The following is a 22128-nucleotide window of genomic DNA, read 5'->3' as shown; positions in this document are numbered from 1 at the left end:
CAAACCGGTCAGGGCTAGGGTTCATAGTTTGGGTTCATATCAAACTAGGGTTTGATAGTGTGTGGCATGCACGTTAGAAATCAAAGCCCAGGAGCATCTAAACATAGAGAATCTAAAAGGAGATTCTCCCTTAACCCCCATAAAGCTGAGTCCCCGGAGCATTACACTCTCAGCGTGAGGCAACGTAGACATCTTCCCCACCACACTGATCATCACAGGGTCTCCAACAAAAATGGCTCATCTCGAAACCTGACGCTCAGATGGAAACGCGGAGATTATATCTCCTAAGAGTCTGTAACCACTAGCTAGTTGTGTTTTTTATTGCTTAAAGTATTACAAAGAGTATTACATAGGTCCCACAAGCTAGTTTTAATGAACATTAGTACAAATACATACAATCTGGATACTTAAAAAAAAAATCTAAATCCAAGAATTAGGTTTAAAGTAGCCCTAGTACAATGATGCCCTCAGGTGCCCAAAAGCAGCTAAAGCAAATCCCTGGAACTCATCTTCATCCCAGGCCTGAAAGACTTCCCAAAGAAAATGTTGTTAAAAATCAGTTCATAGTAAAACAACACAACACAACAAAAACACAAAACAAATCTAAAACCACCAGGAAACAAAGCACCATTAGCAAGAGCCAGAAGAAATGACAGAAAAATCAGAACTGCAAACATTCCATCACTGTAGTACTGTCAACAGGAAAAATAAAAAACACACAAAAAAGCTGCAAACACATCCGATGTTGAAATTACCAGGCACCAAGTAGAAAAGGAAAAGTGTTTTTTGCTGAGCCGCCGTGGCTCAGTGGTTGTGCCAACTTATGAACCGGGAGGTCACGGTTCGATTCCCAGTCAGGGCACATGCCGGGTTGTGGGCTCATCCCCAGTGTGAGGCAAGCAGGAGGCGGCTGATCAATGATTCTCTCTCATCATTGATGTTTCTATCTCTCTCTCCCTCTCCCTTCCTCTCTGAAATCCATAAAAATATGTATTTTTAAAAGTATGTTTAATACATTTCTAGAAATAAGATAGAGGGTGGAAAATATGGTTAAAAGTCAATATATCTGAAAAGAAACCAAAAGAACTTATAAAAATGTAATATATCAATTTTAAATTGTCTAGGTGGGCTTAAATTTCCTGTATATGTCTTTCGACATGGTCAAACATGGTAAACTAGAAGACAGATCTGAAAAAATTACACAGAACAAAAAGAAAAGATGACAACTATAAAAAAGACAATAGAGGATATAGTGCAAGGATCTAACAAATGCCTACTTAAAGTTCTAGAAGAAGGAGAGAGGAAAAAAATAGAGCAAAGAACTGAAGACATATGCCTAACACTATTTTAGAACAAAAGAAAGAACTCAGTTCACAGATGCAAGATATCCAATGGAACCCAAACAGCATAAGTAAAAAGAAAGTTATACCCAGAGACCCACAACAAGGAAATTACAGAACAAAAGCGAAAGAAAATACATTTGCAGCAGCCATTAGAAAAAGAGATTACTATCAAACATGTCATAATTAGAATGACAGATGATTTATCAACAGTTGAGGCTACATGTTAGTGAAGTAATATTTTTAAAAAAATATATATTTTATTGATTTTCCACAGAGAGGAAGGGAGAGAGATAGAGAGCTAGAAACATCGATGAGAGAGAAACATCGATCAGCTGCCTCCCGCACATCTCCCACTGGGGATATGCGCACAACCCAGGTACATGCCCCTGACCGGAACCGAACCCGGGACCCTTCAGTCCGCAGGCCGACGCTCCATCCACTGAGCCAAACCGGCTTCGGCAGTGAAGTAATATTTTTAAAGTGTTTAATGTGCTGAAAGCAATAATTGTCAAACTAAAATTCTGTGACCAGTGAAAATATATTTTAAAAATGAAAATATTATTCAAATAAAGATATTCAAACAAATGCAGAGTTTGCCACCACAGATCTTCATGAAAGGAAATTCTAGAATGTGTACTTTAGGCAGAAAAAAAAAAAAAGAGATTACAACAGGTGGGTGGTCCGAGATGAAAGACAATAATGAAGAACAAAATGATACTGTCTTGGCCGGTGTGTTCAGTGGTTAGAGGGTCAACCCCCATACCAAAGAGTCTCCAGTTCAATCCCTAGCTACCATCAGGGCATGCAATGGAGGCAACCATTTGATGTATCTCTCTCACATTGATGGTTCGTTTCTCTCTCTCTCTCTCTCTGTCTCTCTCTCTCTCTCTCTCTCTCTCTCTCTCTCTCTCTCTCTCTCTCTCTCTCTCCCTCTCTTACACTCTCTCTCTCCCTCCCTCCCAGTCCCTTCCACCTTCTCTAAAAATATCAATGGAAAAAAATATCCTTGGTTGAGGATTAACAAAAATAAATAAAAAATAAATAAATAAATACGAACATCCAAACGAACATTGATCACATACACTATAAAAATGCTTTATGGCCGAAACCGGTTTGGCTCAGTGGATGGAGCGTCGGCCTGCGGACTGAAAGGTCCCAGGTTCGATTCCGGTCAGGGGCATGTACCTGGGTTGCGGGCATATCCCCGGTAGGAGATGTGCAGGAGGCAGCTGATCGATGTTTCTCTCTCATCGATGTTTCTAACTCTCTATCTCTCTCCCTTCCTCTCTGTAAAAAATCAATAAAATATATTTAAAAAAAAATGCTTTATGAGCCCTAACCGGTTTGGCTCAGTGGATAGAGCGTCGGCCTGCGGACTCAAGGGTCCCAGGTTCGATTTTGGTCAAGGGCATGTACCTTGGTTGCAGGCAAATCCCCAGTAGGGGGTGTGCAGGAGGCAGCTGATCGATGTTTCTCTCTCATTGATGTTTCTAACTCTCTATCCCTCTCCCTTCCTCTCTGTAAAAAATCAATAAAATATATTTTTTAAAAAATGCTTTATGAAATTAAGAAAGACAAGATATCATTGAAATACATGATAACACTAGCATTTAAAATTAGAAGGGAGTAATTGGAGTTGAAATGTTTAAAGTTCTTTTGTATTGTTGAAGAGGAAGTTAAACATTCTAATTCACAATAAATGTTTTATTTATCTCTTCACATTATTTTCCTTTAAATCCCTGAGTATATTTAAAATAAAATTTAAAATTTGTACTACTAATTCCATCATCTCTATCATTTCTTATCTGTTCTGTTAACCATTTTTTTCTCCTGGTTATGCGTCACATTTTCCTGCTACCTGGTATACTAATATTTTTAACTGAATGTTGGACATAGTGATGAGTGATATGTTTTGTTGCCTTTTAAAAATATATATATTTTTATTTATTTCAGAGAGGAACGGAGGGGAGAGATAGAAACATCAATGATGAATCATTGATCAGTTTCCTCCTGCACGCCCCCTACTGGGGATCAAACCTGCAACCCAGGCATGCACCCTGACAGGGAATCAAACTGTGACCTCCTGGTTTATAGGTCAATGCTCAACCACGAAGCCACACCAGCTGGGCCAGTGGTTCTCAACCTTCCTAATGCCGTGACCCTTTAATACAGTTCCTCATGTTGTGGTGACCCCCAATTTCATTGTTACAAATTGAACATAATTAAAGCATAGTGATTAATCACAAAAACAATATGTAATTATATATGTGTTTTCCAATGGTCTTAGGCGACCCCTGTGAAAGGGTCGTTTGACCCCCAAAGGAGTCGCGACCCACAGGTTGAGAACCGCTGAGCTGGGCTATTCCCTTCTTTTAAAGAGTGTTGAGTTTTCTTTAAGTGGCAGTTAAATTCCTTGAGGATTCTTTCAAGATTGCTTGTAAGCATTGTTAGAGTTGGTCTACAGTGGCCATTACTCAAGGACTGGTTTGGTCCTACTAATAAGGCTTGACCTTTCCGCAGTCTCTAGTGAAGGTCCCAGCTCTTTAGAAGTTCTCTCCTTTTTGGCTGGTTGGAATTCAAATGTCTCCCAACTCTATGTGTGCCCTGGACCCTCTGTAGTTCTTAGCCCAGCTTCAAGGAGCTTTACCCTATAAATGCACAGACTGGTATTCAGTAAAAACAAACCCAGTGCAGATTTCTAGAAGTCTTTCTCTATGTAGCTACCTCTTCTCTGCTATTCTGCTACATGAATTCCAACCACCCCAGCTTCTCCAAATCCTAACCTCTGTCCCCTCAAGAAATTCACTGCACTCTGACTGGGTTCTCCCTCCCGGTACCCTGGTCCAGAAAGTGCCTCTCGAAAGCCAGGATGATCACAGGACTCAGCTTGTTTGTTTCTGTTCTTTCAGGGGTCGTAATCCTTTGCTGCCTATTGATCAATGTTGGAAAAGTTATTTCATGTTTTTTTTCCAGTTTTCTAGTGGTTTGTAGTATGTGTAGGGAAGGGGCACATTCAGTACTGCTTGCTCTGCCATGGCCAGATCATGATTACTTTAGACTATGAAAAATTAGGCATGGGTATTAAAATTTTGGGGGTAATTTCTAAAAACATAAGAATGCGCCAAAACCAGTTTGGCTCAGTGGATAGAGCGTCGGCCTGCGGACTAAAAGGTCCTAGGTTCGATTCCGGTCAAGGGCATGTACCTGGGTTGCGGGCACATCTCCCAGTGGGGGGTGTGCAGGAGGCAGCTGATCGATGTTTCTCGCTCATCGATGTTTCTAACTCTCTATCTCTCTCCCTTCCTCTCTGTAAAAAATCAATAAAATATATTAAAAAAAAAAAAAAAAGAATGGATAGTATATACTTGTGATAGATTGCAAAATGGTCACAAATTCTTCCCATGCCAAAAAGAGGTGAGGTCTATTTCTCTACTCCTTAAATCTGGGTTGGCTGTGCGATTTCCTTCAGCTTTAGCATATAAAAAACAAAGTAATGAAAAGTGTTTGTGTGTTGGAGTTCACTGGATGGGTAACAAGAGACATGTAGCCCTGTCAGTAGTCACCCCTATTACTCTGGTCAACAGCCTGCCAATCACCAGACATGCTAGTGAGGTCATCTTAGATCATCAACTGCTAACCAATCTGCCAAATGGCCACAGATGCAGAGATCCACTGAGCTAATGTAGACAAGTCGCACGGTCCAGATGGCCCAGGAATAGTTATTGTTTTCAGCCACTGAGTTGTTTTTGCTTTTTGTTTGTTTTTGGAGAGGAGAGAGAGATTGTTGTACAGCAAAAGCTAACTTTATATAAACCTCAAAGACTAGGAGTATAAACTAAAAAGAGATACTCTCTTCAAAACCAGAAAAACAAATAAGAATGATCTTTTTAAAAAATTATTAATCTAAATGTCTGAACTTTCTAGCCAAAGATCGAGAATTTGAAAGAAAAAGATGTTTGTTTCCAGTAGTGGTAGTCTAGGTTATTTGGATTGACTCCTACTCCAAACAGTGTTGCCAAATTTAGCAAACAAAAATACAAGGTGTCCAGTTAAATTTGAATTTCAAACATATTTATACTAAAAAATTTATTGTCCATCTGAAATCCAAGTTCAACTGGTGTCTTGTATTTTATTTGGCAGTCCCATTCCCTCTCCCACTGAAAACAATTCAAAATGCTGGAGAAACGCACACAACGTATTCGTATAGTGCAGTGATGGCGAACCTTTTGAGCTCGGCGTGTCAGCATTTTGAAAAACCCTAACTTAACTCTGGTGCCGTGTCACATATAGAAATTTTTTGATATTTGCAACCATAGTAAAACAAAGACTTATATTTTTGATATTTATTTTATATATTTAAATGCCATTTAACAAAGACAAATCAACCAAAAAAATGAGTTCTTGTGTCAGCTCTGACACATGTGTCATAGGTTTGCCATCACTGGTCTAGAGCTACATACGGATCAAGAGGTGACAAGGTAAAAAGGGGTTATTGCGTACGTGGCTTTGTATTGTGTCAACAAAGAGTGTAATTTATGAATGTACTCAGAGATAAGTAAATGTTGCAATTTCATATAATAAGAGGCAAACATACAGACACAAAGACTCACAGAAAGCTTGCAGCTTTAGTTCTACAACGGCAGCTATGGGTCAAAGTAAACACAGGACACAAAATCTGATCAGTCCCAATCTCAAAGGGATTTTCCTTTTCAGTGTACACAGAACATCTTCTTAATTGATTTGACCTAATAGGAAAACATTCAGAAAGAAGAAAGAATAACAAACCATAATCTGTTATCTATTAGCTAACAGAGTATAAATCCCCATCATGCTGATATTGATAACCAAATAAATGTTCAGGCCATAAAATCAGATCCCCAGTTGTTGCTTTTACCAATTGAGAACAGCTTATCAACAATGTGCAAATCAGAACTAGAACCAAGTCTGGTCAAGAACCAGAAACAAAAATAAAAGCATGGGATCAGGAATAGAGAATCAAGAGTAAAGTTAGACTTCCTCTTCGGATTTGCTCTGGGGCAAAAAAATAAAATAAAATAAAAATAAAAAAGGTACCGATGGGCTTAAATATCCCATGAGGTGCGCTTCTAGTACTCATTAGTTGGCTCTGGTAGAAATGCCTGCGTAGGCATCTCAGTGGAATCATATCAAAGCAAAATATTTAAAAAGTGTAAAATATGGCCCTAGCTGGTTTGGCTCAGTGGATAGAGCGTTGGACTGCGGACTGGAAGGTCCCAGGTTCGATTCTGGTCAAGGGCACATGCTCGGGTTGTGGGCTCCATCCCCAGTGGGGGGTGTGCAGGAGGCAGCTGATCAACGATGCTCTCTCATCATTGATGTTTCTCTCTCTCTCTCCCTCTCCCTTCCTCTCTGAAATCAATAAAAATGTTAAAAAGAAATAAAAAATAAACAAAAATACAAAGTGTAAAATATGGCTCTGACCCAAGTAACAGAATGAAATTTGGCCATGCCAAAAATTTATTAACTCATTACTGATGGACACAGAATGACGATAAAGCTGGTTCCAAGAGTATTGAAGGAACTGTGTGTTTACATGTAGAACTGTGTATTTATAGATATTTAAAATATCTACAAAAATAATATATTATTTTTAAAAAGTAATGCGAGGTTAAGATTGCTAGTTTAGATACACACTGGTAAATGAGCTTCAGAACAATCAGCTACAACACTGGGGGTTATCTTTCCTACTGGATGGAAATTGGCAAGTTTACAGGTTAACAGAGTTTGGGCTTTACAGATGGTACACAGTCAAGTCAGACCCAGATACAGTCTTCCTGACAAAGTCCATTAGACACTGAAAAGACAGGCTACACTTCCTTTTGCTTATTTCCAAGTGTTTGATTTCTCTCCTCTTCTCTAGCTGCATGTGCTCAGCTGAAAACTGGAAAAGTGCTGTCCCAGAGTACTCTGCATCTCTCTCCTATTTGATACTTTGTCCTGAGAACTCTGGCTGCCTTGGCCGCCCAGTTAACCCAGTTCCCTCTTTAATTCAGAGATGTCTGGTCTGGACTATACCTTGGTTCCACCTCCCTTCATCCTGGAATCTATTTTCAGACAGGATGTATGTGTTTGTTTTCCATTCATCAATCATTGCTACACTTAGTTGCCCTATGTCCAATGTCTTGAAAACCATTGTTTCATTTATTTAGTGTAGTTTTTCAGTTGTCACAGGCAGGAGGGTAAATCCATTTCCTATTACTCTCTTGGCTTGCTATTTTTTTTCTTGCCTCATTGCACTGGTTAGAACATTCAGTACAATGGTGAACATCATTGCCTTCTTCCTGATTGTACAGGGAAAGCGTTCAATCTTTCAACATAAAACATGATGTTCATGTAGGTTTTACATAAATTACTTCCTAATTTGCTGAGAGTTTATCAGAAATGTTGTATTTTGTCAATGCTTCTGTGTGCAAATGTTGAGAAGATCTTGCCTATATATTTTTTTAATCCTCACGCGAGGATATGTTTTTATTTGATTCTTAGAGAGAGAGAAACATCAATCAGTTGCCTCCTGTATGCACACTGACCAAGGATCGAACCTGCAACCTGTTGGTATACAGGAGGGTGCTCCAACTAACTGAACTGCCCAGCCAGGGCAAGATCTTGCCTTTTGAACAATAGTCTGGGGATCTAGCCAGTTTGGCTCAGTGGATAGGGCATCAGACTGCAGACTGAAGGGTCCCGGGTTCGATTCTGGTCAAGGGCACATGCCCAGGTTGTGGGTTCGATCCCCAGTGGGGCGTGTGCAGGAGGCAGACGATCAATGATTCTCTCTCATCATTGATGTTTCTCTCTCTCCCGCTCTGAAATCAATAAAAATATATTTTAAAAAATAATCTGGGCGCTCTCCTGAATAATAAATTTACTTACATAAATGTAAAGATCAAAAGTAAAAAAATAGTCTCCTCGTGTGGAGAAATACACAAATTGGCTTCCTAGAACAAGGAAATACTCTGCCCTCTTTAGCTTTCTGGAAGACTTTGTGAGGAACTGGTTTTGTTGGGGTTCTTCCCTTCTTTAAATGGACGGTAGAATTCACTAGTAACACCATCTGAGCCTAGTGCTTGTGAGATTTCAAACTACCAACCCAAATTCTTTCATAGCTATATAGCTAACAGGTTACCTATTTTTTTTCATCTTTTAAAAATTTAGATAATTTACATATATTGTATTAGTTTCAGGTGTACAACATAATGATTCAATATTTGTATATATCGCAAAAATGGTCACCACAATAAATGAAGTTAATGTGCACCCTATTTCTTCTTGAGTAAGCTTTAGTAAGTTTGTCTTTTTTTTTTTTTATATATTATTGATTTTTTACAGAGAGGAAGGGAGAGAGAGAGAGAGTTAGAAACATCGATGAGAGAGAAACAATGATCAGCTGCCTCCTGCACATCTCCTACTGGGGATGTGCCCGCAACCCAGGTACATGCCCCCGACTGGAATCGAACCTGGGACCTCTCAGTCCGCAGGCCGACGCTCTATCCACCGAGCCAAACCGGTTTCGGCAAGTTTGTCTTTTTTAAAAATATTTTTTGTCGATTTCAGGGAGGGAGGGAGAGATAGAAACATCAATGATGAGAGAGAATCATCAATCAGCTGCCTCCTACACACCCCCTTCTGGGGATCAAGTCTGCAACCCAGGCATGTGCCCTGATGGGGGATCGAACCATGACCTCCTGGTTCAAAGGTCAACACTCACCCACTGAGCAACACTGGCTGGGCTGGGCGGAAGGCTTTTATTAAATGTAGGCAAAGGGGAAGGAGGATAGTGTGGTCCTTCGCTTCTGATGCTGGTGGGGTGACTGCCAACTTGAACCCTCTTCTCCAGATAGTGATTTCTGTTTGGTCCTCCCGGAATTGCCATGGTGATTGGGGGCAGGCGGGTGTGTTCTGAAATTGCACACAAATGTATTATAAAGATATAAGGCCCTGTTACACACTTAGGTCAATATGGCTGCCAAATCTGATGGAGACTGGTTTTTGTCTCAACTACAGGAAATTGGGGAGAAGGAGCAGGGAACAGGTGGTCAGTAAGTCAGGTCTGCGATGTCCAGCAAGGATGGAAAAGGGGAGGGGTAGAGATTGAGGCCTTTACTCCCTTCCTAACTTTCCTGCTTCATAAACCCCCTTGTGAGATTTCAATCCCACAGTCATTTGGGAAGATGAGGGTTGCTGGTCAGTCTGTAGTTGCTTCAGGCTGAGACTGGACGATCCCTGCCTAGCCTGGGATCAAAATCTCTTTATGCCTGAACTAAGGGTCCGAGCTCCATATCCCCTGGATGTCGAGGTCTGGGCTGGAATCCTTGCAGTGTCATCATCTTTACATGACACTGTCGTCACCTAGAACATATAAATTTACTGAGCAGATTAAGGAGGCATGTTACAAATAATAAGAGGAGAATAGTTATTAATGGGCCAAGGAGTGGACAGAGCAGGTGAAAGAAGGGAGAGCCTTTTAAATCACATTCCAGATGACCATGGACTCTGTTTCTTGGTTATATCTACGAAGCCAGGTCACCTGTTCATAGATTTTTAAAAATATATTTTTTATTTATTTTTTACAGAGAGGAAGGGAGAGGGATAGAGAGTTAGAAACATCGATGAGAGAAACACCGATCAGCTGCCTCCTGCACACTCCCCACTGGGGATGTGCCTGCAACCAAGGTACATGCCCTTGACCGGAATTGAACCTGGGACCCTTAAGTCCACAGGCCGACACTCTATCCACTGAGCCAAACCGGTTAGGGCATAGATTTTTTTTTTTTAAGATTAAGTTTAATCTGGCCTGACCTTACATGTGACACAGGTTTTGTCAATGGCTGCACCGACACCTCCCTGTTTAGCTAGGTGGTAGTCTAGGGCAAGTCTATTGTCTAGAACAGCCGTGGGCCCGTTTGAAATGAATAAAACTATTGAAAAAAAAGACCGTATCCTTTTATGTAATGATGTTTACTTTGAATTTATATTAGTTCACACAAACACTCCATCCATGCTTTTGTTCCGGCCCTCCGGTCCAGTTTAAGAACCCATTGTGGCCCTCGAGTCAAAAAGTTTGCCTATCCCTGGTCTAGAACTACATTAGGTAAAGAATATAGGAATTCTTGAATTCCCTGTGGGGCCTCCCCTGTATTGGGAACAAGGTAATCTATGGCTTGAGTTAGACTGGGTAAGGTTGCCTCATGATAGGTGAATGCTACCCAAAGGGTTACACCTATACCTGCTAGGATTAGGCCTATGGCTCTTTGGCTCTTGTAGAGGAAGTTATTTTGTGGAACTTATTCCCACTTCTGTGGGCCTGTCCCTTGAACTGGGAGTTGTCTGTGCAGGGACAGGCCAAGGCCCGGAGTGGAGAAGTAGAAGTTCCAGGAGGCGTCTGTCATGGAGTTGGTGTTCAAAGGGTCCACAAAGGAAGACATCCTGGGGGTGCACAAGCTCCCCTAGGTGATATGTGGTTTAGCCAGTTAGTAGTTGGGACTCACATAGGGGTACCGCTTCACGGCCAAAGTGGCCCTCCTGTTAACTTGGCACCTCCGGGACCCATTGGGGCCACGCAAGCTTGAGGAGTGTGATAAATTAGTCTCCAGGCCTGGGATTTAAATCCCGCCCAATAAGTGCATCTTCCAGAGGCAGATTGCTTTTCCTTTCCATCAAAAACTTTGTGAGAGCCCTGACCGGTTTGGCTCAGTGGATAGAGCGGTGGCCTGCGGACTGAAGGGTCCCAGGTTCGATTCCGGTCAAGGGCATGTACCTTGGTTGCGGACACATCCCCAGTAGGAGGTGTGCAGGAGGCAGCTGATCGATGTTTCTATTTCATCGATGTTTCTGGCTCTCTGTCCCTCTCCCTTCCTCTCTGTAAAAAAAAAAAAAAAATCAGTAAAATATATTAAAAAAAAAAAAAAACTTTGTGAGAGCCTGGCCATGTGGCTCAGTGGTTGAGCTTCGATCTATAAATCAGGAGGTCATGGTTTGACCCAGGTCAGGGCACATGCCCAGATTTCGGGATCCATACCCAGGAGGGGGCTGCAGGAGGCAGCTGATCAATGATTTTCTCTCATCATTGATGTTTCTATCTATCTCTCCCTTCCTCTCTGAAATCAATAAAAATATATTTAAAAAACAACTTTGTGAGAGGCAGGACACTAATGCGTAATGTTAGGATGACAGAATTGTAAGGTGCCAAAGGTCTTGGGAAAGATAGTAGAGGTGGTGAGTCACCCAGTAAATGTTCAATTTGGTGCAGGCTTATTTGTATAAGGTTGGGGCACAAGTAAGGGTGAGGGAAGAACAAATAAAAGTGTATGGCCGTTTGTTTTGGGTGTGATTATAGGGTGGAGTGAGGTGAACACAGCCAAAGGGAGTCTTTGATAATGAACCTCCAGAGGGCGAGACTTTTGAAGGTATTTTGGGGAGGAGAGGAGACCTGGGTCTGGGCTTTTCCTTACAGAGAGATACTAAGGCGTATAGTGCTGAGCTGAGGTGGGAGGGTGGCAGATGCAGGAGATAGTTTCCTAAAGCGATGATATTCGGAAAGGTTGACGGGACAGTTCTCTAATCCCCGTGGGTAATGGGGAAAATTAAAGCATTTAGGGCTAGAATTAGCATTTTAGGAGCAAGGGAGACATGTGTTACGTGGCTGCCAGGCAGTGCTCAAGTGAAGAGAAAAACGAGAGCTACAAGAAACCCTAAGCAAAGAAAAAGACCTGAAATCTCAGTGGCCAGCTGGTGGGTCATTTACATATTGGTCGAGAAGTCTTCTTTGAGTTGTTTCTGAAAGAGTAACTTTGTCTTCCAGGGGTTCACAGGTGGGTTGTCCTCCTGACGTTCCTGCAGAGGCTCGGGAGAAGGGGTTTTATTCCAGATAAATCTACCCGGGATTGTATACCTGATAGCTTGACCCGTGTGGGAGTGGCCAGCAAGGACCCAGTCCTGGGAGATGTGCTGGGCCTGGAAGAGGATCTGCTCGAGGATGGAAGGACTCAATGGACAGAACTTCGGTCTGTTGCACTGTCCTACACCAATGATTGAAGTTCTTCCTGGATCTCTGGTCAAAATGTATGTCAGAGGGAAGAAGGGCCCCCCTTATAACATCTGAAAAAGGCTCAGTTCTAAGTTTGATTTGGGAGCCCTCTGTATCTTAGGACTATGGGCAGGAGCCAAAGCCATGTCGCCAAGGTCTCCTGGCATAATTTTGCTAAGATGTTCTTTTTTTTTTTTTTTTTTAAATATATTTTATTGATTTTTCACAGAGAGGAAGGGAGAGAGATAGTCAGAAACAGATGAGAGAGAAACATCGATCAGCTGCCTCCTGCACATCTCCCACTGGGGATGTGCCTGCAACCAAGGTACATGCCCTTGACCGGAATCGAACCCGGGGCCCCCCAGTCTGCAGGCCGACGCTCTATCCACTGAGCCAAACCGGTTTCGGCAAGATGTTCTTTAAGGTATGATTATCCTCTACCCACTGAAGACTGAGGCCCATGAACAACGTAAATAGGGCCTGTGCTGTTTGGTCATTTTGGCCACACAGGAAGAACCATTGTCCCTTTGGAGGCTTCGAGGCAGTCCCAATCTCGGAATGATCTCCTTTTCAGTTCTGGTAGGAAAGGCCTCTACACATCCAGTAAGTGCCTATAAATATCAGGATTTAGTGGAGACCCTGGGAGGGGGCACTTGGGTAACATCTATTTGCCAATCTTCTGGGAAGGTAAACAGCTTGCGAAGGGTTTTTCTCCCTAGCTCATTAACTGAACTGAGGGTATAGGCCTGAGTGACTTCTTTTATGGCTCAAAATAGGTCTCTCCTAATAAATATTGTTTTGACATTAAAAAATAGGTGACATCTTTACCTAGATGGAGTCGTGAGAGGATTTTATGATCTTCCATTGATCCTTAGGTGGAAGCAGCAGCCTGTGATCTCCAGTCCTTCATTGTTTATGGGAAAACCTTGCCTTTCCACCCAGGCATTTTAATCAGGGGCATAGCGCAGAGGAAGAGTATATGGAATTAGGGCCATAACAGGGGTATCTGACCTGGCAGCCTCCTCTGCAATCCTGCTGGTAAGGGAGTTTCCTTTAGATATTTCAGTGAGGTCCCTTTGATGTCCCTTACAGTGGAGCAGGGCTACTTTTGGGGGGGTTTATCACCTCTAGTAGCCTTAGAACCTCTGGGCCATTTTAATAGCTTGTTGTGGTTTTTTGCTGTTACTGGTTCCCTTTCCCCAGATGGCAACATGAGCATGTAAAACAAGGCAGGCATATTTGGAGTCGGTGTAAATGCTGCCTCTTTTGTTTTTTCCTAAAGAGCTTGGGTCAAAGCTGAGTCCAGCCTTTTGGGCCAAAATTCCCAAGGAGTGCGGCTTGGCTTCTGGGGTCTCCTGAGGGCTTAGGATTGCATAGCCTGTCCCCTTCCCTGGTTGACAGCAGTGTTTCCATCTGTGAACCATTCTACCTGGGGACTGCCAAGGGCTATCTATGTCCTTTAAGCCAGGTCTACTGGAGAATACCTGTTCAATAGTTTCAACACAGGGATGTAAGATGTCAATTAAGGTAGCCAGACTTAGGGTTTGACATACCACTTGCAGAGTGAGCTCAGGGGAATCTAAGAGAAGGGCCTGATATTTAGTAAAAAAAAAGTCTTCCTCCCTTTAGCCGATGGTGTGCTTGTGCCACAAGGACAAATTGAACCTGATGTGGAGTTTGGACTTGTAAAAGTTGGCCTAGTGTCAGCTCAGTGGCTTCTTCAGTTAACAGAGCAGTTGCCGCTACTGCCCATGGGCAGCTCTGCCATTACATTGCCAGTCTAATAGCTTTGAAAAGTAAGCTACTGGCTAGGGACAGTGGCTAGCTTTAGGGCTAGGAATCCTATGGTGATCCCTTGTTTTTTTCTGCTACATATAGAATATAGGCATTCCTAGGTCAGGGAGGCCCAGGGCCAGGGCCTCTTAGGGCTGATTTGAGGGCCTTGAAGACTCAGTTTAACCCTTTGTACATCATAAGCATCTATAGACGCAATTCAATTCAAAATATGGTGGCATGCGGGATGGTTTCCGTTCTGGATGCGTGGCAGTTAACTGGTTAAGCCTTGGTTCCATCCTAATGGCTCAGAATCTGGTCCTTTGATTGCCTCATGAAGGGACTTAGCTATCAGCCCAAACCAGGGATCCAGATTTGGCAGAAACCCGCCATTCCTAAAAAGGTTCTCAATTTTTTCTTTGTCTGGGAGACTGCAAGATTTAGAATAGCCTTTTTGTTCAAGAACCCTGGGTTAGGTGTAGCCTAAATATGTGCAGTTGAGGAGGAAATCTGAACCTTACTGGGAGACACTGGGTATCCCTTTTCCCCCAGGAAATTAAGGACTAAAGTAGTGTTATGGTCAAAGTTCTGTTTGGTGGGGCTAAAAAATTAGACTATCATCCACATCTTATGATCCCATGCAGGAGCTCTAGTTCCTGCAGATTTTCCAAGTGCTTGTCCAAAAATACGCAGACTATACGGAACCCCTGAGTAAGGAAGGACAGTCTGAGTCTATTGAGCTGTTACGTGGGTGTCCCACCCATCAATTCTAAGGCAAACGGAGGCTATCTGGGCAAAGTAGGATGCAAAACAATGCATCCTTGAAATCTAGCACTGTCAACCATTCGGCCTCCTGGGGAACTTGGGATAAGAGAGTATATAGATTGGGTACAATGTGGTGAATGAGAATCACAGCTTCAACAACAGTTTGTAAGTCTTAACCATACGATACTCTCCATTTGTTTTTGGTTTTTCCCCCCGGCAGTATAGGAGGTGTTATAAGGAGACTGACAAAGAACTGTAACTCTGTGCTGAAAGAACTTGTGAATAAGGGGTTTTAGTCCCCTATAGGCCTCTGGTCTTAGAGGGTCCTGCCATTTATGGTGGGATCCAACCATTTCTCTTAGTTTAGTTTGTACAGGGGGTACCTGGGTGGCCCTCCCACGTAGTTTCTTGTCCTAGACTATTAGATCGATAGCAGACTGTATATGGGCAGGGATGGAGTCTAAGGGTGGGCTGAATCTTGGTTAGAGACATAGGAAAGTACAGGAGAATCTCCAGAAAAAGAACTAAATGAAATGAAAGCAAGTAAACTACCAGATACAAAACAATGGTTATAAATATGCTCAAGGAACTTATTGAGAACTTCAAGGAACTTAGTGAGAATATCAACAACATAAAAAAAGGACCAGTTAGAAATGAAGGATACACTAACTGAAATAAAGAATAGTTACAGGGAGCCCTTGCCGGTTTGGCTCAGTGGATATAGCATTGGCCTGCAGACTCAGGGGTCCCAGGTTCGATTCCGGTCAAGGGCATATACTTCGGTTGCGGGCACATACCCAGTAGGGAGTGTGCAGGAGGCAGCTGATCGATGTTTCTCTCTCACTGTTTCTAACTCTCTATCCCTCTCCCTTCCTCTCTGTAAAAAATCAATAAAATATATTTTTTTTAAAAAAAGAATAGTTACAGGGAATCAACAGCAGAGTAGAGGACACTGAGAATCAAATCAAGAATTTGGAATATAAGGAAGGAAAAAACACCCAACCAGAACAGCAAAAAGAAAAAAGAATCTGGGACAACTTCAAGGGTACCAACGTTCACCTCATGGGGGTGCCGTAAAGAGAAAAGAGAGCAAGAAATTGAAAACCTATTTGAAAAAATGACAAAAACTTCCCTTACCTGGTGAAAAAAATATACAAGTCCAGGAAGCCTAGAGGGTTCCAAATAAGATGATCCCAAAGAGGCCTACACCAAGACAAATCATAATTAAAATGCCAAAGGTTAAAAAGACAAAGAGAATCCTGCCGCAAGAGAAAAGCACTTAGTTACCTACAAGGGAACTCCCATGAGAATCTCAGCTGATTTCTCAACAGAAACTTTGCAGGCCAGAAGGGCATGGCAAGAAATAGTCAGTGTGAATAGCAAGGACTTACAACCAAGATTACTCTACCCGGCAGAGCTACCATCTAGAATTGGTCAGATAAAGAGCTTCCCGGACAAAAGAAAGGTAAAGGAGTTTATCACCTCCAAACCAGTATTACAAGAAATGTTAAAGGGTCTTTTTTAAGAAAAAAGATCAAGAACAGGATCAAGAAAATGGCAATAAATACATACCCATCAATAATTGAATCTAAAAATCAAAATAAATGAACAAAATGAAAACTCATAGATACAGAGAACATTTTGATGGCTGCCAGATGGGAGAGGGATTGGGGGAATGGGTGAAAAGATGAAGGGATTTAGAAGCACACATTAGTAGTTACAGTATAGTCATGGGGTGGAAAGTACAGCATAGGGAATATAGTCAATAATCTTCTAATAAGTAGGTATGGTCTCAGATGGGTATGAGATTTTGGGGGATAATCACTTAGTAAGTTTTATAATGTCTCATCACTGGGGTGCACACCTGAAACTATTATATTGTATGTCAACTGTAATTGAAAAATAAAAAATTATTTTAAAAAATAAGGCTACTTTTCTGGGAAAAATACTCCCTTCTCCACTCTTCTCCCACCATCCACCTTCTCTCTAGTTTAGTAACAGTCCACCAGAAAGAGGCATTTATTAGTTTATTCTCTCCAGTTCCACGCTGCAATTTTCCAGCCCAGCAAACATCTCTAACCCAGGATGGCCCTGGGGGCCAGGCTAATCTGCTAACACTCCAGAGACAGCAGCTTCTGTGGACACGGAATGATGACTCAAGATCACCTTTCTCTGGAATTACTTTAAGGAAGGAAGAAGTTTACTGTTTCATTGAAAAAACAAACAAACCAGTCATATCACTTATCTGTATTCCCCCATACAGCCTAAAATTTTCACCTCAATTGCCAACTTTCTCAACCTTGGCATTTAACAATTCTTCACTGAACTAATCTAATCCCCTCCCAAGCGTAAGAGGTACTAAAGACAGACACCCCTGTTCTGATATTGTTCTCAGTTACAATGCTTTAGTTATAAAAAAAAAATTCAACCAGGAAATTTTTCTCACATAACAAGTTCGGTGGTAGGAAGTTCCAGAGTTGATTCAGCCGTTCAAGGAATCAAAAACCAAGTTTCTTCCCATTTTTCTACTCTGGAGTCCTTATGATACTGGCAGTTATTATTTCATAGTTGCTTCACAGTAAGCCTATGCATTTCATTAAAACTGCTGCCTAACCTTACCATGTTTGGCTCAGTGGGTAGAGCGTCAGCCTGTGGACTGAGAGGCCACTGTTTCTATTCCAGTCAAGGGCACCTACCTCAGCTGCAGGTTCCATCCCTGGTGTGCAGGAGGCAACCAATCCATGTCTTTCTCACATCAATGTTTCCCTCTCTCCCTATCCCTTCCACTCTCTCTAAAAATCAATAGAAAAATATCCTTGGATGAGTATTAACAAAAACAAAACAAAACAAAAACACGAAAACAAAAAAACTGCTGCCTAATGGTCGGCTTGTATGAGGAAAATAATTTTCCAATTTGTACTCTCAAAGGCAATTTTGAATATTGATAGAATTTTAAAATGTGTATATCCTTTGATCTAGCAATTACACTTCTAAAAATTCATCTCACAGAAAATTTAAGTGAGAGAAAAACTGGTATAGAGATGTTATTACAAAACTTTCAACAGCAAAAAATTGGAAACAGCCTAAAATATCCATCAATAGGGGGTGGGTGACTACTTATATTAAGAGACTCATACAACGGAATACATCTCAGCTGTTTAACAGGGAAATATGTCTAAGTTTTGTTGATAAGAATCAAACTGCAGAAGTATGTCTTCACTGCTGGAAGCTATCTGTTGTCTACACTATCATGAAAGTGCAAACAGGGACCCCAGAAGGCTGATGGACCTTGAGCTTTGGCCAGGGCTAAAGCTATGCACCGACTGTTCTGTTGAGACAATAGTGGCTCAAGCAATTTCCTGACCTAATAGTCTCAAAGTAAATCTTTACTAATATTTACTGACCTTTAAGATAGTCTGTCTGCTACCGGATTGCCTGCCTAAGGGCAAAGTGTGTATCTAAAATTGAATAAAAGCTAAGAGGGCCTGGGCCCCAGTGAAGCCTTTCCACTAGAGAAAGGCATTCCGCCTGGCCCCCTGTGAGTTCCAAATTCATATTTCTTGTCTAGTGTATTCATTTGTGCGCGGCCCTTCTCCAGATCCTGAACCCTAGCTGAGCAGGTTGCGGCTTTCACACTTCACAAATAAACAAAAATACCTATGACACCAAAAGCATTTGCAACAAAAGTAAAAATGGATTAACTGAATCACATTAAAATTAAAAAAGACTGTGCATCGAAAGACAGAGTGAAAATGCAACCCACAAAATGGGAGAAAATATGTAAAAAAAACTTTTAACTCAACAAAATAATCTGTTTAAAAATGGGCAGCAAACTTTAAGACATTTCTCCAAAGAGGATATACAAATAACCAACAAACATATGAAAAGATAGTCAACATCACTGTTATGGGAAAGATCAAAACACAATGAGATTACCACTTCATAACCATTAGGATGGTTGCTATCAAAAACAGACCGAAGTTTTGCCGAGGATGTGGAGAAACTGGAACCCCTGAGCATTGCTGGTAAGAATGTAAGATGTTGCAGCAGCTGTTCCTCAAAAACACTTCTGGGGATGTCCTCAAAAGAACTGAAAGCAGAGTCTCCCAGAGGTATCTGTACACCCAGGCTCATAGCAGCATTCTTCACAATAATCAAAAGGTGGAAGCAACCAAGTATCTATTGACAACTGAATGTGTAAACAAACTGTGGCAAGTATACGAGTATCTAAAGTAGTCAAACTCAGAAACAGAAAGTAGAATGGTGGTTGCCATGGGCTGGAGGAGGGAGAAATGGTGAGTTAATTGGTAGTTTCAGTTTTGTAAAATGAAAAAGTTCTAGACTGGCTGTACAATAATGAGTAAACTTAACACTACTGAACTGTACACTTAAATATGGTTAAGATAATAAATAGCATGTGTATTTTACCAAACTTAAAAAATTTTTTAAAAAGAAATAACCATCTAATTCTTGGGTGGTTATCAATGGAAAATACTGATGGGGAAAGGAGGGTTTTCTACTTTGTATCTTTCTGTACTGTTTGCATTTTTATCATAAACATGTACTAAACTAGTATTTTTAAATTCACTTTTAAAAAATTCCATTGGATATATTTTAAAATAAAATTAAGCTCTAGTCCTAGCTGGTTTCGTAGTGGTTAGAGCATTGGCCCACAGACTGAAGGGTTTCAGGTTTGACTCTGTCCAAGGGCACATACCTCAGTTGCAAGCTCGATCCCTGGCCCGATTGGAGCATGTGTGAGAGGCAAACAATTGTTTTATCTCACATCTTTCCTCCCTCCCTTCCACCTTCTCTCTAAAATAAAGGGGGGGGGGGGGAGGCGGGGGGAAACCAGATGGGAAAATATCCTTGAGTGAGGAATAACAAAAAAATTAAACTCTAGGTACTGACAGACTTAAATTCTTATGCCACCTTAAGAAGTTTTACCAAACATCTCATTTCCTCCCAAAAGCATACCATAAGTAGGTGGTTATGGTTACTTCTAGAAGGAATAATTTTTAAAAAGCTCCTGTGTCAGTTAGCATGAGATGCTGTTATTAGGCTTATTCCAGGTACTGCCCATGACACTTCCTGGCCAGTAATGCCTTATCCAAATTAGAGACCCACTCTCTAATCCTGAAACTGACAAATGTGATACAGTACTGGTGCCTGCAAACACAAAATCCGAGGGAATTCAAACCATTTTTATCCCTCGTTCTCCCCACCTACTAAAGCAGGGGAGGGGAACGTCTAGCCCGTGGGCCATATAAGACCTGAGAAATCATTTGGTCTGGCCCTGCCAAAGTATTAGGGGTGAGTTAATTAAATGTTTGACCAAATACAGTAGGCTAATTTTTAAGGTGATAATTCTGTATGGCCCTTGAATGTTATAATGGTCCTTGGCAGAAAAAAGGTTCCCCACCCCTGTACTGAAGGAACACCAAGCCCAGTCTACTTCTCCCCTCTTAAACAATGTTACAAGAGTTAGTGGGTGGTTAGAAGAGCCCCTTGGAAACCAACAGCCATTCCAGAAAAATGACTGCTCACTTAACCAAGGGCTGCCAACAAGAGCAGCTTCTCACAGCATGCTTTAACAACCTTAATGAAGGAGAACCCAATGCCTCCCATAATACATTTAGTTGGAAGGGAAAAAAACCAAGACTGTGGAAAAGTACAACTTAAAAAGCAAACACCACAGGTTATGGTAGAGCACAAAAGCAAGCAGGTCTCTAAATACAGAACTCAATTGTAAGAGTTCGACTGTAGGAGTTCGAACAGGATATAAAGACTTACGGTGGGATAAATGTCAGAATCCTTATTTCTATCATTTGCTGTCAAAAACAGAACCTTGCACACCTTGATCATTCAGAATAAGCCACAGCAGGCAGTTTTGCTTACACAGGGCAGCCAGGGCAGAAGGGTCACACAAGGAAATGGAAGCAACAGCCAGCGTGTTTTCTTAGGGATTACATCGCTCCAGCTTTTATCCTTCTTCCCAGCTATTTTGGTGCCAAGAAAGCTGCAGCCTTTGCTCTCTGCTCTTAAAAAGCTTTCCACCGGCAAGGCTGACGCAGTCTCAGGGCTGCAGCTCCCTCTGCTGCCTGCTGTTTCCTTTGCATGCTGCAGCAGGTTCAATGAAGAGCTTAAACGTGAAGAGCTGAAACAGCCCTTTATTTCAAAATATTACCAAGAAAGCACAAGTTCAAATAGTAGTGGAACAGCTAACATGCCAAGTTGTAAGCTAGGTCTCTGCACTCCCCTACAAATCTTCCTCACAAAGGGTTTCTTTTACTCAGTTTAAAGAAAAGTTCTGGAAAAGCAGGAAATGGACTGCTTGGTCCTTCCTCACCTATACTTAATAATACTGCCCATTACCAGAACTTTAAGGTAGGCCTACCTCATCTTTCAAGATCCAATTTAAATAGCACTTAATGCCTGGTATTGAAGCTATTTGTTTGCCAGTCTGTTTCATTGTATTTATTTACCTTTGTGTCTATCTAACAGCAGATGCTCCATAGCTATTTAACAGAATTCTAACTAGAACCACCCTGAGATCCTGGGGAATGGGATTTGTCCACACAATTCAATTAGAAAATAAGCAATTACTGGGGGAGGAACCAAAATTCTTAGAGAAGAGACAGGTGTTTTTCCAACATGATTTATTATTCCACTTAACTTACCAGTGCTGCTTATGGTCTTTATTCAGGTTACCAATCCCAGTGTCCCTCTTGTTAACTCTTAACAGAGCTCATTTTAAATGTATCTTTAAGGTATTTCATTCTTTGCTTTTACGCAAATACTTCTCACATTCAGATCTTGGTAATAAAATAACAAAGACCTTATCCAATGACTCTATTTTTAAATACTGCAGCTGTTATATCCCCAAAATATTGGGGTTAGAAGCTATAGTTCCAGCATCCACAATTAGAACTGATGATAAAGTCATATATTAGTATACCTGCCTTTATTTTTGTGAACCCTCCTGTTCTCTTCCACCCAATATCAGAAGCTTACCTGTCAAATAGAATTCCTACTCTTTGCCTTAAGAATCTAGAGATCTGGCTCTGTGAAAAGCAAGTGCCAGGGCCAAGAGCCACCCTTCAGAAAACTAACATACCAACAGCTAATGGTGCCACTGTAACTGTAAAAAGTCTCTACCACTGGCTAGAAAGAAACAATGTAAAC

The 22128-nt window shown here is 41.5% G+C and overlaps 1 long non-coding RNA gene across 1 annotated transcript; it reads right to left on the bottom strand.

The window, feature by feature from the left end:
• Positions 1-5952: 5952 nt before the first annotated feature.
• Positions 5953-9997, bottom strand: LOC118672659. Its single transcript, XR_004973167.1, has 2 exons — positions 9088-9997; positions 5953-6088 (listed from the first exon to the last, which is right to left on the bottom strand). It is a non-coding gene; the product is annotated as an uncharacterized LOC118672659 (long non-coding RNA).
• Positions 9998-22128: the final 12131 nt, after the last annotated feature.

Source organism: Myotis myotis, unplaced genomic scaffold (genome assembly GCF_014108235.1).
Source record: "Myotis myotis isolate mMyoMyo1 unplaced genomic scaffold, mMyoMyo1.p scaffold_m19_p_18, whole genome shotgun sequence".
Classification (NCBI taxonomy): domain Eukaryota; kingdom Metazoa; phylum Chordata; class Mammalia; order Chiroptera; family Vespertilionidae; genus Myotis; species Myotis myotis.
This window is presented reverse-complemented; position numbering and strand designations above follow the sequence as displayed.